This window comes from Lemur catta, chromosome 3 (genome assembly GCF_020740605.2).
Source record: "Lemur catta isolate mLemCat1 chromosome 3, mLemCat1.pri, whole genome shotgun sequence".
NCBI classification, from domain to species: Eukaryota; Metazoa; Chordata; class Mammalia; order Primates; family Lemuridae; genus Lemur; species Lemur catta.
In genome coordinates, this window is record NC_059130.1 from 51,136,870 (window position 1) to 51,152,671 (window position 15,802).

Consider the following 15,802-nt stretch of genomic DNA (forward strand, 5'->3'; position numbering starts at 1 on the left):
TTGTGACAGAGATCGTATGGATCACAAAAAAATATTTACTACCTGGTCTTCTGCAGAAAAGGTTTGCCCACCCCTGGTCTGAATCCAAAATGCATTATCTTTCAAGTACACCTCACTGTCTCTCCAGGTACTGCTAAAAGTTACCCACTGGATGCTGCCTTTGGGAGGTTTCTGGGGGCCCTGGCAAGAGTATTTCGGTGCAAGAAAACAGAAGAGGATGAACAAGTTCAACCTGGAGGAAGGAAGAGAGATAGAGGAAGCAAAAAGTTCACCAAATATTAACATCTACTCAGGACAGGGTAGGAGAAGAAAAAGAGGTTATTAGTTCTCACGTGGCACATGAACTGACCATTTAGTTACATAAAATGTTAAGCTGAATGCCTAAACTCAATATCACACAACATCCACAGCACCTAGTGCGTCAGAAAAAGTTTTGGGGTAATAAAAACTTTAGAAGTAAATCCTACATTGCATTCTAAATTTATACTATTCGAAAGCAACAAAAATAAAAGGGGTAAGAGTAAGTAATGACTTATTAAAATTCTTATAATAGAAACAAAAAATTCAAATTGGTTTACAAATTTTGAAAAATAGTTTGCTTTTCACTGTACATAAAAAAATATGAGCTTCCAGATTTGAAGGGGGGTTTCTAGCGTATTCCCTGTTTCATTATACCAATATACCATTAAACCTCCTCAGAAAATAAGTACCTACTATTTTCTCAAAAATCTCTTAAGACTGAACAATAATATATGTTCACATAATCTTTTCTCATAACCTTTACACTTAAACAGTGTTTTTGGTATAATCAAAATGTCAACATTATGAATAATTTTTAATCAGAGAGATGGAATAGTAAATCCATGTCTTCTTTTTATCACTGATTTATTATGTAGCTTAGATGTACATGAATTTTATCTAGGCTTTAAGTTCTTTATTTATAAATCTAAGCTAATGTGGAATATTTTAAGAATTAGACTTATAAATTTTATGAATTCCCTTATGGTCTTTGACAATAGATATCAAGTAAGTACAAAGCATTCCCTTCATGGTATCTGCTACGGTTTGAACGTTTGTGTCCCCCCAACATTCATGTTGGAACTTGATCCCCATTGCATGGTCTAAGAAGTGGGGCCTTTGGGGAAGTAATTAAGTCATGAGGGCTCTGCTCTTGTGAACAGAATTAATGCCCTTATAAAAGAGGCTTCAGAGAACTGCCTGATTTTTCAGTCCCACCATATGAGGACATGACATTCATCTCCTCTGGAAGACACAGCAACAAGGCACCATCTACAAAGCAGAGAGCAGGCCCTCACCAGGAACCAAATCTGCTGGCACCTTGATCTTGGACTTCCAAGAACTGTAAGAAATAAATTTCTATTATTTCTATTTATAAATTTCCTAGTCTAAGGTATTTTGTTATAGCAGCAGAAACAGACTAAGACAGTATCACTAGACTCTACTTCTCAAAGTATGAGCTCCCCCAAAAGACCTAAGGAGACACTGGGCTACAGGAGAGGGAGCACTAGACTGAAGACAGAATCTGAGCACTGACCACCACTTGTTAGCTGCCTGATCCTGAGCAAGTAACTTAATCTCTGAGCCTCTGTTTTCTGTACTATCTAAGCAGTTGAGGGTATTATGTGTATTAAAGACCTTTAAATGGCAAAGTGCTGTAAGAGAGGTAAGTTTGTATTATTGTCCTTAATAATGTTCCTTAGAGTCTCAAAGGCAGCTGATTTAGAAACACAATACATTTCACAGATAAAGCCAGACCATTTTTAACCAAATTTCCAATGACTATTTAGGGTTAAGAAATCATGGCATATATTTCACATGTGGTTTTACAAGTAAGAATTAAATAGGAAAAGGTTGATGGGTTGAGGGAAATAGAGTACATCTTGTTCTAAGTAACTCACATTTTCTTTGTCTCATTGGGCTTGATAAAAGTACAGTGAAGTCTTGATTGGAGATTGCATATGACCAGCAGGTTAACCTTTCTCCACTACAGGATTTGAGTTCAAAAGCTGATGACAAAACCACCATGACTCTAAAAGCTGATCTTCTCAATTCTACTGTGTAAGCCAGCTGAAACTGCTAGCCTGTTAATTAACCCCTGAATCCCTTCAAGGTAATTGAAGCATAAATTTAAGATGAAGATTTATATGGCAGATAAAGTACAGAATTCCAGAGCACACATCTCCTCACCCTATGACCTCTTCCTATCTCAGTTTGACAAAAAGCAGGTTCCACAGCTTTAGCCCAGATCCACTAAAAGGAGTAAAGCGTGCACTTTGAAATAAAACAAAAACATAATGCCTCAAACAATATTGTCAAATATACATTTTATAGATGTATGGTCTTACAGGATTTTCTTGTACTCCTTGTAAATGTGTATTTTTATGTGTAGAGAAAGGATAAACAGATTTCATTATTGTCTTTTCTTATTTGGTTAAACATTGTAGTATTAGGCCAATGATAAGATATCAACTACTTTTATTTAGAAATTATTTTAGTTATAGATAATGATATGTTTGGCTTTGTTCAAAGTCAGCTCCAGGACCATCCTTCTTAACTATGAAATTAAATAGAGAAGGCAATTTTTAAAAGAGAAATATTGCTTTTAGCCTGAAACCGTAAGTGCTGAATTTCTGCCTGCAGTGAGTTTTTTCAATTAAATTATAAACCATGGGTAATAGAGATTTATAATGTGAGTACTGATACAATCTTAACTATAGGGAAACCATCCGACACGCTCTATGCAGTATATGGATGAATTATTTGCATTAAATTATCTTTATAAAATGCAAACAAAACAAAGAAAAATGTAAAGCTTGTCGCATTATTAGCATAAAATTAAAGTCCTTGAATGCATAATTGTTCCATACCCAAAGCATTAACGGATTTTATTCTTAGAGTTCAAAGGGTTCCTAATTAATATGCAAAATGGCCTCACTTTATAAGCAGGGTTTTTTTTTTCCTTCTCATAAAAGAGACAGTTCTTTGCTGGAGGAAAATACTATGAAGTTTAGAAAACACTAACGAATATTGATATAAAAACACCACACATCATATTGCCAAAAACAATAACCATTAGATGCTATTAGAATATTCATAATTCTTCAGTCTATGTATAAGTTGTATGTTTAACAAAATAATGCCTAGCTTAGGAAGATTTAAGTTTACAAAATATAAAAAGAAAGCACAGTCTTTCTCTGGAAAGGCTTACCTATTTGAATAATAATTTTTAAAAAAACTATTAAGAAGAAAGTAAATCCAATAGAAAGGGAAATTCTGGACCTACTAGTATAAATTTAAATTACGTGACTCCAAATCTAATTATACAAAGCAAGCACCCTCCAATTACATGGTCCCAGCTGGCAAGATTTGTAACAAGAAAAGAAAGTTTAAATAGCACAATTTTTTTAAAGTGTGCCAATAAATTGATGATTCTCCAGAATTCTAATTTTTTCTTATTTTTCTAAATAAATTTCAGAATACTATAATCCTTGGAAGTGGTTTACCAGATTTTCCTTGATAAATTTCTTTCCAGTATAGACACTCCCAAACAACTGATTTTTATTCTGAATACTTATGTATTTTTAAATAATTTATGCCCTTTGGAGTATTTGACATATGTTACAAATCAAACTACAACCACTACAATACTGTCATGTTTTAGAAAATACAGTAATTTCTTTTGGCCAAGAAATAATGTTCCTACAAAAGAGATATGAGGTCTTAAAATACAGTGCAGTCCCAAAGTGTCTCACTCAGTTGAACAATGGCACATAAATCTATAGGACTCAACCTCCAGGTGTAACACCATGTTCACTGCCAAGATTAGGAATAGCATTCCCCTAATATGTAGAATACATGTGGCAAATATTGATTAAGAATCTACTATGTGCCAGGGAGAGTGTTGGGCCCTCATCATTACCATTATCCCATCTGGGCCTCATGTTTATATTTAACGATTATATTTACACACATTTATATTCACAGTTGTATTTGCCAATTATAAACCACCATTAGAATGTTAGAATCCTTAATCAGAATGTTTAGGGTATAAATTCATGCCAAGCACATTAGAAAAAGGTTATTCTTTTCAAAACTTCTTTAGAGTTGATGAAGAATGAAGGACAATTTATTAATGCCTTTTTCAAGTCCTTAACATGTATTCAATACTCAATAAGCTACTGAGAATGAATGAATGGTTAGATAACAACATTAAACCACATTCAGGTCAGGTTCCTATTCTACTCTACATTAGTTAAAATCAGAAAAGTTTACATTTACTTTAAAATGGAGAAAATACAGATTATGTACCTAAAACTCTACATCAAATGTGAATGGTTCTGTTTATTAAAATGTCTTATCAGTGGGAGATCTTGCTATTACCTCATTAAATAAGTATATATAGGTAAAAAATAAAATAACATTTATCATTTGCTTCAAAAAAAATCATGTTCCAAAAAGTACTAGATTATGTAAAATTTGTTCAACTCAGAAAGGGCCTAGGACCCCAGAATAATGGCTGAGATTAAAAGTGTTTTCATCCTTTTTCCAAGAAAAGAAATACCAGCTTTTTTACTAACTCTGCAGACTCAAAGGTTAAAATCTGCACTGTGTAAAGCGGTGTAAAAGAATATGTAAAAAAATACATTCTTTAATTATTTGTTGTATTTTCATGTCTTAAGATGAGATATAACAATTTATTTCGTTTATAAAGCACTTTACAATTTCCCGAGTGTTTTCCTACAAGCCCACTTCTTTTAAGGGACTTAGTCTATCTGAAGGGTAAAGCTTCCCTGAGAAATTACTACCCACAGATCACTACCCGTGACAGTTCTATTGTATTTCTGGCTAGTTAAACCACATCTATAACATGGAATTCAATTCTGTATGCCACATTTTAAGAGGGACATTGACCAATTAGAATGTAATGAAAGGCAAATGTCCAGGTGAATGGGAGAAGCTATAATTTTTGATAAATTATTCAAGCAACTTGGGGAGGTGAAGAATAAGGAAAGGCATAATATCTGCTTTCAAATATTTGAAAAGCTGTCATGGAGAGAAGAGTATACTAATTCTGTCTTGCTCCAGAGGCCAGAACCAGGATAAAAAGCTGTAAGTTAAGGAAAGCAGATTTTGATTCAATGCAAGAAAGAGCTTATTATCTCTTGTGCTTTCCAGTAATAATAACAGCTGCCTCTTGAGGGTGTACTGATCTCTGGAGGTTTTCAAGCACAGGTTGGATGTCTATCACAGTTATAATTTTTAAAAATTACTCCACTGGGTGCAAACTGGGACTAAAATATCTCTAAATTTCTTTCTAGGTCTCAGATTCTATTTTTTCTAGATAAAATGAAATGCATAAATGCAGCTCAAAAGGAGATTTGTATTGTATTTTCATTTCTCTAACAGAAAAATATTATAATTAAAATTAAGGTTCTTTTAAGTAAGTGTAAGATTTTGTGATATACAGATTGCTTACTCTCAAACCAAAAGAGACATGTGGTCATTTAAAACAGGGGTCCCCAACCTTTTTGGCACCAGGAACCAGTTTCATGGAAGACAATTTTTCAAGCGTGTCCATTCCCTAGATAGTGCACATCACACTCATCATGTAGGTACACACTTGAAGCTCAGACTCGGGGGGGATGGGGGGGAATGGGCAATATATATAACCTGAACTTTTGTACTCCCATAATAAGCTGAAATAAAAATAAAATAAAATAAATCCGAAGGCAATTGCAAAAAAAAAAAAGACAATTTTTCCACAGACCTGGGGGTTGGGGGAGCTCAAGCAGTGATGCCGTAAATACAAATGAAACCAGCCACACACCTCCTGCGGTGCAAGTATTCCCCACACCGCCCCCCCCCCTCGCCGTTTCCTAAGTTTCATGGAAGATAATTTTTTCATGGGGAGTGGGCGCAGTGGAGCTGTGCGGCCCGGTCCCTAACAGGCCACGGACTGATACTGCTCCGCAGCCCAGGGGTTGGGGACCACAGGAAAACACCCAATACGTATGAAACAAGAAGTATAACAAGTTTTAGGCATCAAGTATTATATGTTCTATTCATATATAAACAATTGCAATTATAAGAAAATAGCTTTTATTTGTGAGGAAACCCTATGAATTTACTATGAGTATAAATTTAGGGATAATTTTACAATCCAAGAATGAAAGAAATCATCTCTCCTCACTAATGTGCCAGAACAGAACAGAGCAGATATTTTCCCTAGAAGGCTGGAACTATCAGACAACTGTTCCCTGGCTCCTTGAGTTCTCCTGGCACTACATATAGGACTAAAGATCTAATAGAATTATCTCCCAAATGTAGTTTTATAGACCTGTGTCCTAGTCCTGGTTTTGCTACCAGATGGATGAGTAGTCTTGGGTTAGTAACTTACTTCACTATCCCCACTTAAAAAAAAAACAAAAAGCTAGATTAGACCATCTTTTTAGTTCTTTCTAGTTAAGTGTGGTACCAAATACGGAGAAGTCATCGTACCTAAGCAGTCAAGTAGTGTCAACCTTCGGGAACAAACCATGAACCTAAAAACAATTTTTTAAGCCTGCGGGTGTGAGTACCACTGGAAATAATGAAAAGGATAAACAGCGGCCTCGTGAGGGAGGTACTGATCTCTGGAGGTGAAATTCAAGACGACACATGGTGATGGGTTGTACTGATTGAAAAGAATCACTCTCATTGGTGATGATAGCTATAAAAGCTAAGTCCTGCTACCATAAAATCATAACATTTGGAAGAAGCGGATAAGACAGGAGAGAAGAGACAGCAAAGAAGAGAGAAGAGGAAAGAAATCAATAAGCAGCCAATCTCTGCAAGGGCAGAGATCAAACGAAGCACTAAGAATGGTGAGTAGGAAAAAAGTGAGAGGGGAAATGAAGCAGAGGTGGCAAAAGGAAGAGAGAGGGACAAAGACCTTCTGGGACATGACAGTGATGGGGTCATTCACAAGAAGTAGAAGCAGGCCTGGCACGGTGGCTCATGCCTGTAAAATAATCCTAGCACTCTGGGAGGCTGAGGCAGGTAGATCGCTCGAGGTCAGGAGTTCGAGACCAGCCTGAGCAAGAGCGAGACCCCGTCTCTACTAAAAATAGAAAGAAGTTATATGGACATCTAAAAATATATGCACAAAAAAATTAGCCGGGCATGGTGGCACATGCCTGTAGTCCCAGCTACTCGGGAGGCTGAGGCAGAAGGATTGCTTGAGCCCAGGAGTTGGAGGTTGCTGTGAGCTAGGCTGACACCATGGCACTCTGGCCAGGGTGACAGAGTGAGACTCTGTCTCAAAAAAAAAAAAAAAGTAGAAGCTAAGGTTCTTCTACTTGGCTAGACCTAGAGAGAGCTTCCTTGTGTCACAGCAGGGTGGAATCAGGCTGTGAATGCCAACCCCAGTGCACTGAACTTAGATTATGTTCAATCTACTCTGCTTATCAGATGACTGAGAAACATTTTAAAATATTTTCATCTCCAAAAGGGCCTTGCTAATTAGAACTGACCTTTGGATCACGGGGAAACCTCATTCATCCAAACTTAACTGAGATGCTCCCTTGTACATGGAGTGGGTTTATATATAGAGAGAGATACATGGATGATTTATCAATAGGTATGAATAACTTCATACTTGAGAGCCTAGAACAAAGTTCTAACTATAAAGAAATCAGATGTATTCTGCCCTTCACCTTATGGTATCTAGGACCACTAGACACATACCAGAATTACTAAAATTAAAAAAACCCTCAGTGTCAAGTGCTGGCATGAATCTGGAGCAATGGGAGCTCTCATGTACAGCTGGCAGAACTGTTCATTTTGCCCCAGCCACTTGGGAAAAGAGTTTAGCATTATCTAGTAAAGCTGAAGATACGCAAACACTAAAACCTAATAATTACACTGCTAGTTGTGTACTCAAGAATCATGCATACTTACATGTACCCAGAGACACATACAAGAACATTTATTGCAGCATCATTGTAATAGCAAAAATGTTAAAACAATCCCAATAGCCATCCACAGTAGAACAGATAAATAAATTGTGGTATATAAATATAATGGAATGCCATGCAGCAATGAAAGAATGGCTTATATTAATAGCTATGCCAATAAAATGATGAATCTCACAAATGTAAGACTGAGCAGAAAAGTCAGACTTTATTACATAAAGTTCAAAATCAAGTAAAACTAAACTTTATATACTGTTAGCATATTTAGGTAGTAAACAGAAAAAGAATAACAAGGAAGCGATTGTCATAAACACCCAAATAGTGATCAACTCAGGGAATATTTTTTGAACAGGTGGTGAGTGTACAGATTTCACTTGATAATAATTTTTTAAGCTGTATAATTATATTTTGTTGATTTTTGTAAGAGTGCTATAACATAATCTTGTAAAGAGGTAGGGGGGTGATTACATAATAACAATAGATTTGCACTCAACAAACAAAACAAAGTAAGTGGGAATCAAAATTAAGAGAGGATGCTATTTATAAAAGGGATAATTTGATCATTTTATTATTCAAGATTAAAAATCCAAGAGATAATTAATCTTATAGAATCCCACAGAAGACAGACGATGGAATCAAGTATATAGGTAAAAGGTCTTACCTTGAAAAAGACTACCAGAAGGGAATAATAGTACAGAGAGTAGTTGAACTGGAGGAAGTATATGGGAGGTCATACTGAGTGATCTTTACCAGTTAGAATATTACTGATAGAAATTTTACAGACTGAACTTATATTTGGGATCATAGGTTTTGTTTTGTTTTATCTGAGTTTTTTGATGAACATTCGTACGTACACAAACCAGTGTCTTTCCAGAATCCAGAGGAAGAGTTGAAATTTCCCTAGTAACAATATTTGTATTCATTTTACATAACTCAATATTTACTGAGCTTCCAATAAGCAAGAGTCTAACCTCAAAAAACTTCTAGTATAGTAATGAGAAGAACAGAGTACATTTAAAACTACAGCAAAGTACAGTATATACTAAGAAAAGGGAAGGAAGGAGGGGAAAAGGAACAGTGAAGAACTAATGTCAGTTGAGTTCCTACCATGTGTCGGACACTATCTTAGGTGCATTTGTACGTTACTTAATCTAGTGAGAAGTCTAAGAAAGTGATATATTAGTCTGATTGTACATCTGGAAAAACCGAAGCTTGCTATAAGAATTCAGACCAGAAAACAATTACTGATCTAAAAATGGGGATCAAGTAGATTATAGAGGAAAAAGGCCTGGAAATATAGAAAAGACATCAACAGACAGCAGAAGAATAGACAAGAAGAAACAATATTTCAAGAAGGGTGAACATATATAAAGAAGAAGGAAAAATAAGCAATAGTTATCCAATTTGGCTGAGGCAAAAAGGATATGTAGAGAATCAGTGGAAGATAAAAGCAGAAAATAATGGTTTGGAGTCAAATTGAGAAGGCATTTGAAAATACCAGAGTGAAGAGTTCACAACAAATCCAGTAGGAAATAGGAGTGATATGATTACTTGAAGATTGATCTGTTCCAAGTCTATCATCCTATATGCACAATTTCAAAATCCAAAAAGTTCTAAAAACAAAAAATATGGATTTTTTTTCTGGTCACTTATTTGGAGAGAAAACCAATCTGATCTGAATTCATTTGACATCAAAGTTTAATCTGAATCAATGTAAAACTGTTTATACTCTCTATTTATCTTAGTGTGAATATGCATACATTTCACTGTAGAAATAAGTGTTTGATTACAGGATGTTTCCCCAGCCCCCATTAGGCAGATTTTGTAATACACGGTACAATTATATTACCTTTCTAAAACTGCAAAAATGAAAAAGAAAAATCTGCATTCTAAAACACTTTTAACCCCAAGAGTTTTAGATGAGGAATTATCTGCTGTCATCATGTATAGGATAGGCTAGAAGGAGAAAACAGGCAAGAGGGCCAGTTTAGAGATTTCCAACAGTTCTGGCCAGAAAAACAAAGAACCTTACATACAGTGGTTCTTTTCCATGAGAACAGAAAAGATGGGTGAATGTAAGCATGACTGGGGACTAGACTTGGCAGTTTCTCAGATATAAGAGAGAAAGGAAGGAGTCAAAGAAAAATTCAAGGTTAATCCTGGTAGCTTAATAGTAATGTCAATGCTATCCACAACAACAAAATGAGATCATTAATGACTTTGTTTTAAACATGATGGATTTAAGGTGTTGGCAGGATATCCAGGTTGTGATGTGAAGCAGAGAGTTAGAAATGGGGGTTTAGAGTTCAGGAGAGAGGTCAAGACCTGAAGTGTAAATCTGAGCCTCAATTACACAGGGGGGCATTGAAATCTATGGCAATGGATGGAATTCTCAAGTAATAAAGAAATTCATGCATGGAATTTTGGTAAATCACTAGCGCTTTGCAGAACAGCTTTCTTAGTTGCATAAAAGGTCTATTGCTAAACACTAACATAGCTTAAGCCTGCCTTGGAGGAGCAGCATTGTCAGACACACCAGAAATGCACCAGGCGGAGGCTCACACAGAAGAGAGCAAAATTCCTGAATTCCCTCCTAGTAACCACCTTCAGGATGTCTTGCCAACAATGAACTGAGCAGACACAAGTTTAGAGCTTTGGAAAGATACCCCAAAGCAGATGAGTTCACTTTTTTAAAAAAATCAATACCTGTCCTTGAGTTCACATTTTTTATACTCCCAGGCTAGCAGAAATGTGGCTTTTTGTCGAATCTGTTACTATGGCCAGTTCTGACTCCAGAGGAGACATTCAAGCCAAAATAAACTGCAGTTTGTCAAGTTGTTAACTTATTTTGTAAACAGTATCCTTCTTACCAATGCTACTACAAATCCATATCAGTATTTAATGTGTTACAGTGGTAAAAACATGAGTTAAGCAGATATGAACTGAAAGCCACATTCCTCACCTCTAAAAGCAAAGCTACTGACAGGATATTTCTTGAAAGATGTGATGGTTAATTTTATGTGGCAATTTGGATAGGCCAGATACTTAGTCAAACATTATTCTGGATGTTTCTGTGAGGATGTTTTGGATGAGATTTACATTTAAATCTGAGGACTTTGAGTAAAGCAGATTGCTCTTCATGTGGCAACAGTGTGGGTGGGCTTCAGTCAATCAGTCGAAGTCCTGAGTAGAACAAAAGGCTGGCCCTCCCCAGAGCAACGGGGATTTCTGCCAGCAGATTGCCTTCAGACTTCACTTGCAACATTAGCTTTTCCCTGGGTGCGCAGCCTGACAGCCTTGAACTGCAACATCGCTCCTTTTGAATCTCCGGCATACCAAACCACCCTCGAGATCTTGGACTTACCAGACTCCATAATTGCCTGAGCCCATTCCTTGAAATAAATCTCTCTTTCTTTCTCTTATGTGTATACATATTTGTTTGTATGTACACACACACACACACACACACACACACATATCCTATTGGTTCTTTTTCTCTGAAGAACCCTGACTAATACAATAGGGATGGAAAGAATAAAGCAACATAACTTCAAGCGAGCTGAAGAAATTGAAACCCATGATCCAGGTTATTTGGAAAAAAAAAGTAATCTGGTCAAAAACCAAATGGTGGAAAGCAAACTGATTGAGGCATCAAATTAATTGAAAGGACAAACTGGTCACAAATAAAGATTCCATTCCCCAACTTTTTTTACTTCTTGGTATAATAATTTTTATGCATCATCGGCAGTTTTGCAAACTTTACACATTTTTGTTTGTTTTTCATAATATGCAGGGATTGCTCCTATTTTTGATTCTTTTTATTTCAAATTCATTTTCCTGCCCTATGCAATTTATAACAGCAAAAACTTAAAATTTTTTTTTATTTATCAAATTTAGACTTTTGTGCATCAACTGACAAATCAAGCTATCACATCATAATTCTAAAATTTCAACAGCATCTTCATCTTATATAGCTGTATTTGTGCAATTGTTTGAATGTTATATTTTCCCTTTTATATAAAAATAGGTGGAAACAGCAAATTAAAGGGTCAAAAATAGTGCTAACAAAGGTCTTATTAAAAGTGTAATTGAGATAAGAAGGAGATCATTTGGCATGCTAAGAAAGATAGATGTATGACTTCTGTTATACGATCACTGATCTTTACTCTTTTCAGCATTCAATTATGAGACAAAGAACAAAATTAAAAATATGTAAGCATGCTAAAAACATCTGATCAAATATTGTTTGATAGGCAATCTGACATTTTATAATACTTTTAGCTTTCTGGGACTGGAATGCCCCTTACAACATGTATGTCTGTTGTTCAACTTTTCACATTCGATCTCCTCACATATTTTTAGGAACATATGATCACAGGACAGAGTTTCAAACTTTAACGTGCACACAAACCACTGGAGAATCTTGTTAAATTGCAGATTCTAATTCAGTGGGTCTGGGATAGCATGTGAAATTCTATATTTCTAACAACAGAAGATGCCAGTCCATGAACCCCTTGAGTAGCAAGGGTACAGGAGACCTCGTGTGTGTATATATATTTCAAAAGTGTTTCTCATCACATTGTTGTAATATTCTCCAGGGATTAGAAGTTGGGGGGTGGTAAACTCACAACTAATGGTCACAGACATGGTGAGCATTGTAGAGGGGAAGGGCATGCCTCTAAACCTCACTTGGGTGAGGCAAAGGCATAAAATGTAACCAGGAGATATATGCACTTCAGTGTTTATTGCAGCATTATTCACAATGGCTAAACTGTGGAATCAGCTTAAGTGTTTATCAAGGACGAATGGATAAAAAAGATGTGGTGCATGTACACAATGGAATATTATTTAGCCATGAAAAAGAAGGAAATTTTGTCATTTGCAGAAACATGGATGGATCTGGAGGACATTACTTTAAGTGAAATAAACCAGGCACAGAAAGATAAATATTGCATTTTCACATTCATATATGGGACCTAAAAAAAAATTGATCTCAAGGAGGTAGTGAATAGAATGGTGGCTACTAGACGTTGGTAAGTGTGGTGGGAAGGGGTAATGAAGAGGTGTTGGTGATGGGGTAACTCTGTTAAATAGAAGAAAAAAGTTCTAGTGTTCAACAGTGCAATAGGGCAACTATAGTTAACAATAATTTATTATATTTCAGAATAGCTAGAAGTTTTCAGATGTTCCCAACATAAAGCAATGATAAATGTTTCAGGTGAATCATGTCCCAATTACCCTGATTTGATCATTATATGTTATATGCTTGTATCAAAATATAATGTGTACTCCATGAATATGTACAATTATTATGTATCAATAAAAAGTTTTAAAAAATGTTTCTCAAAAGTGCATACAAACATTTCAAAAACTACTTAGTCCACGGCTTACCAAACTAATACTAGATGAAAAACCAGTAACTGATATTACACAATCCAACCAAGTTTAAACCAAATTGTCTTCATCCAACTTTGCTCTTCTTGCTGTGGTTGGTCCCTTTCATTCATGTATTGGTTCAAATATCAACTCCTTAGAGAAAATTTCCCTACTTAAAATAGCCTACCTTTCTGCATCTACCCTGCAATTTTGTCTGTGGTTGAGCCAAATTTCAGGATTGAGAAATTACTATTAATTACAAAGATTTAAGAATTATCATCAATATTTTTTCTTATTTACCAAAAATATTGTAACAACTCTGACATTAAGTCAAGGCTACATTTACGGGGGAAGAAATATAGAAATATATATTAAAGTACCTATATAGCTTAATGAATTATTATAAACAACACATCTGAGAAACTAGCACCCTGATCAGGAAATAGGATGTAGCCATCTCCCAAAAAAAAAAAAAACCCTTGCCATGCCTCTTTCCAACTACAATGCCATCCCTACCCCTACAAGTAACTGCTCTCCTGACTTTTATTATAATAACTTCCTTGCTTATCTTTAGTTTTAGCACTTAAATATGCATCCCTAATTTCGCATCATTTTGCCTGCTCTTGAACTTTTGGAATCATACAGTACAAATTGTTTATGTTTACTTCATTTGGTTCAATATTGAGTTTTTTTTTAAGATTAATCCATGCTGTGCTATGTGGCTGTAATTCACTCATTTAGTTTGCTATATAATAGTATTCCATTGTATGAAAAAACCACATTTTACTTGTCCATTCTATATTAATGGATATTTGGGGTGCTCCATTTGTACTATTAAAAATAATGTTATAAACATATGTATACTTGTACATGTAACTTCCTACATATATGCACACATTTTTGTAAGGTATATACCTAGAAGCAGAATATCTGGGTTATAGTGTTTGGAATCTTCAGTTCTTCTAGATAATGCCAAACTGTTTGCTCAAAGCAGCTGGGTCAATGTGTACTCCCACCAACTGCCATTGCCCCCCTTCTTTGCCAACTCCTGCTATTATCCATCTTTCAAATTTTAGTTATTCTAGTGGGTGACTAATGGTATCTTATTGTGGTTTTAATCTGCATTTCCCCTGATTACTAATGAGGTTGAGCACTATTATGCATATTTTTATCCATTTGCATACTCTCAGTTGTGAAATATGTGTTCAAGATTCTTATGCCCATTTTTCTATTAGGTTGTCTATTTCTTAGTAATATTCTGGAGATTAAACCTATATGAATTAAATGTGCTCAAAAACCTTCACCCATTCTGTGTTTCACATTTTTATTATCTTTAGTGATATCTTTTGATGAACAGTTGGTTCTTAATTTTGATGTAGTACAATTTATCAGTATTTTCTGTAAAGATTATTATTTTTGTGTCCTGTTTAACACATTAACTACCATGAGAGTTGTACCTAACTCACTCTAGTTTTGACCCCGGGGCCACATGAAGCACATATATAAATCTCATTTCTTGGTGTTCTTATTGCTACAACAAATATTGACAATTTAATTCTAAAAATGTGGATTAAATGAATAGAAGTGAATAAATTTTGTTTTTCTATTTATGTTTACCTTTAAATTATACTCAAAGTTTTTGTTCTATTTTCGTAATAAAACACTGTGGCCTCAAGGCAAAGTTTCTGGGTTTTTTGTGTGGCAGTCAATGTGTTAAGATTAGGACCCAAAAGTCAAGAAAATATTGTTCTATATTTTCTCCTAAAATATTTTTGAGTTTTACACTTAGTTCTGATATCCACCTGAAATTAATCTAGGGTATCCAAAGTAGAGGCAAAATTTAATTGTTCCAAACCATGTGTTGAAAAGACTGTTCTTGCCAAGTGTGATTCCTATAACTTCCTCATTTAACTCACCTATTGGGCTTGCGCAGAAGCAGATGCATCTTAGAAAATGACTGTAGAGTAACCAATTTAAGTAGGTGGTGATTCTAATTATAGCTGCTCTTCCAAATGCAGTCTTATACTGGAGCAAATCACCACAGCTCTGGATATCAGTATCTAGCTCTTAATCTGGCAAATGCTTTTTACTCTGTATCAATTTTCAAAGACCACTAGAAGCAAGTACAGCCATACATTTTAATTTCAGGACTATATCTTACTTTAGGACTGAAATACAGAGGTGAAATCTACTCAGTGGGCAGAACTTCGAGCAGTACTTCTGGTTGTCTACTTTAGGTAAAGAGATACCCAGAGGTGTAGATTTACAGTGCTTCATGGGCAATGCCTAACAGGTTGGCCAGGTAGAAAGGGACTTTGAAAGAACAAGATAAGAGGACTAATGACAAGGAAAACTGGGGCAGAGGTATATGAATGGACTCTCAGGATAAGCACAAAATGTGAAAATACTTGTGTCCCATGTGATGTTTATCAAAGGGCAACCACTGCAGAGAA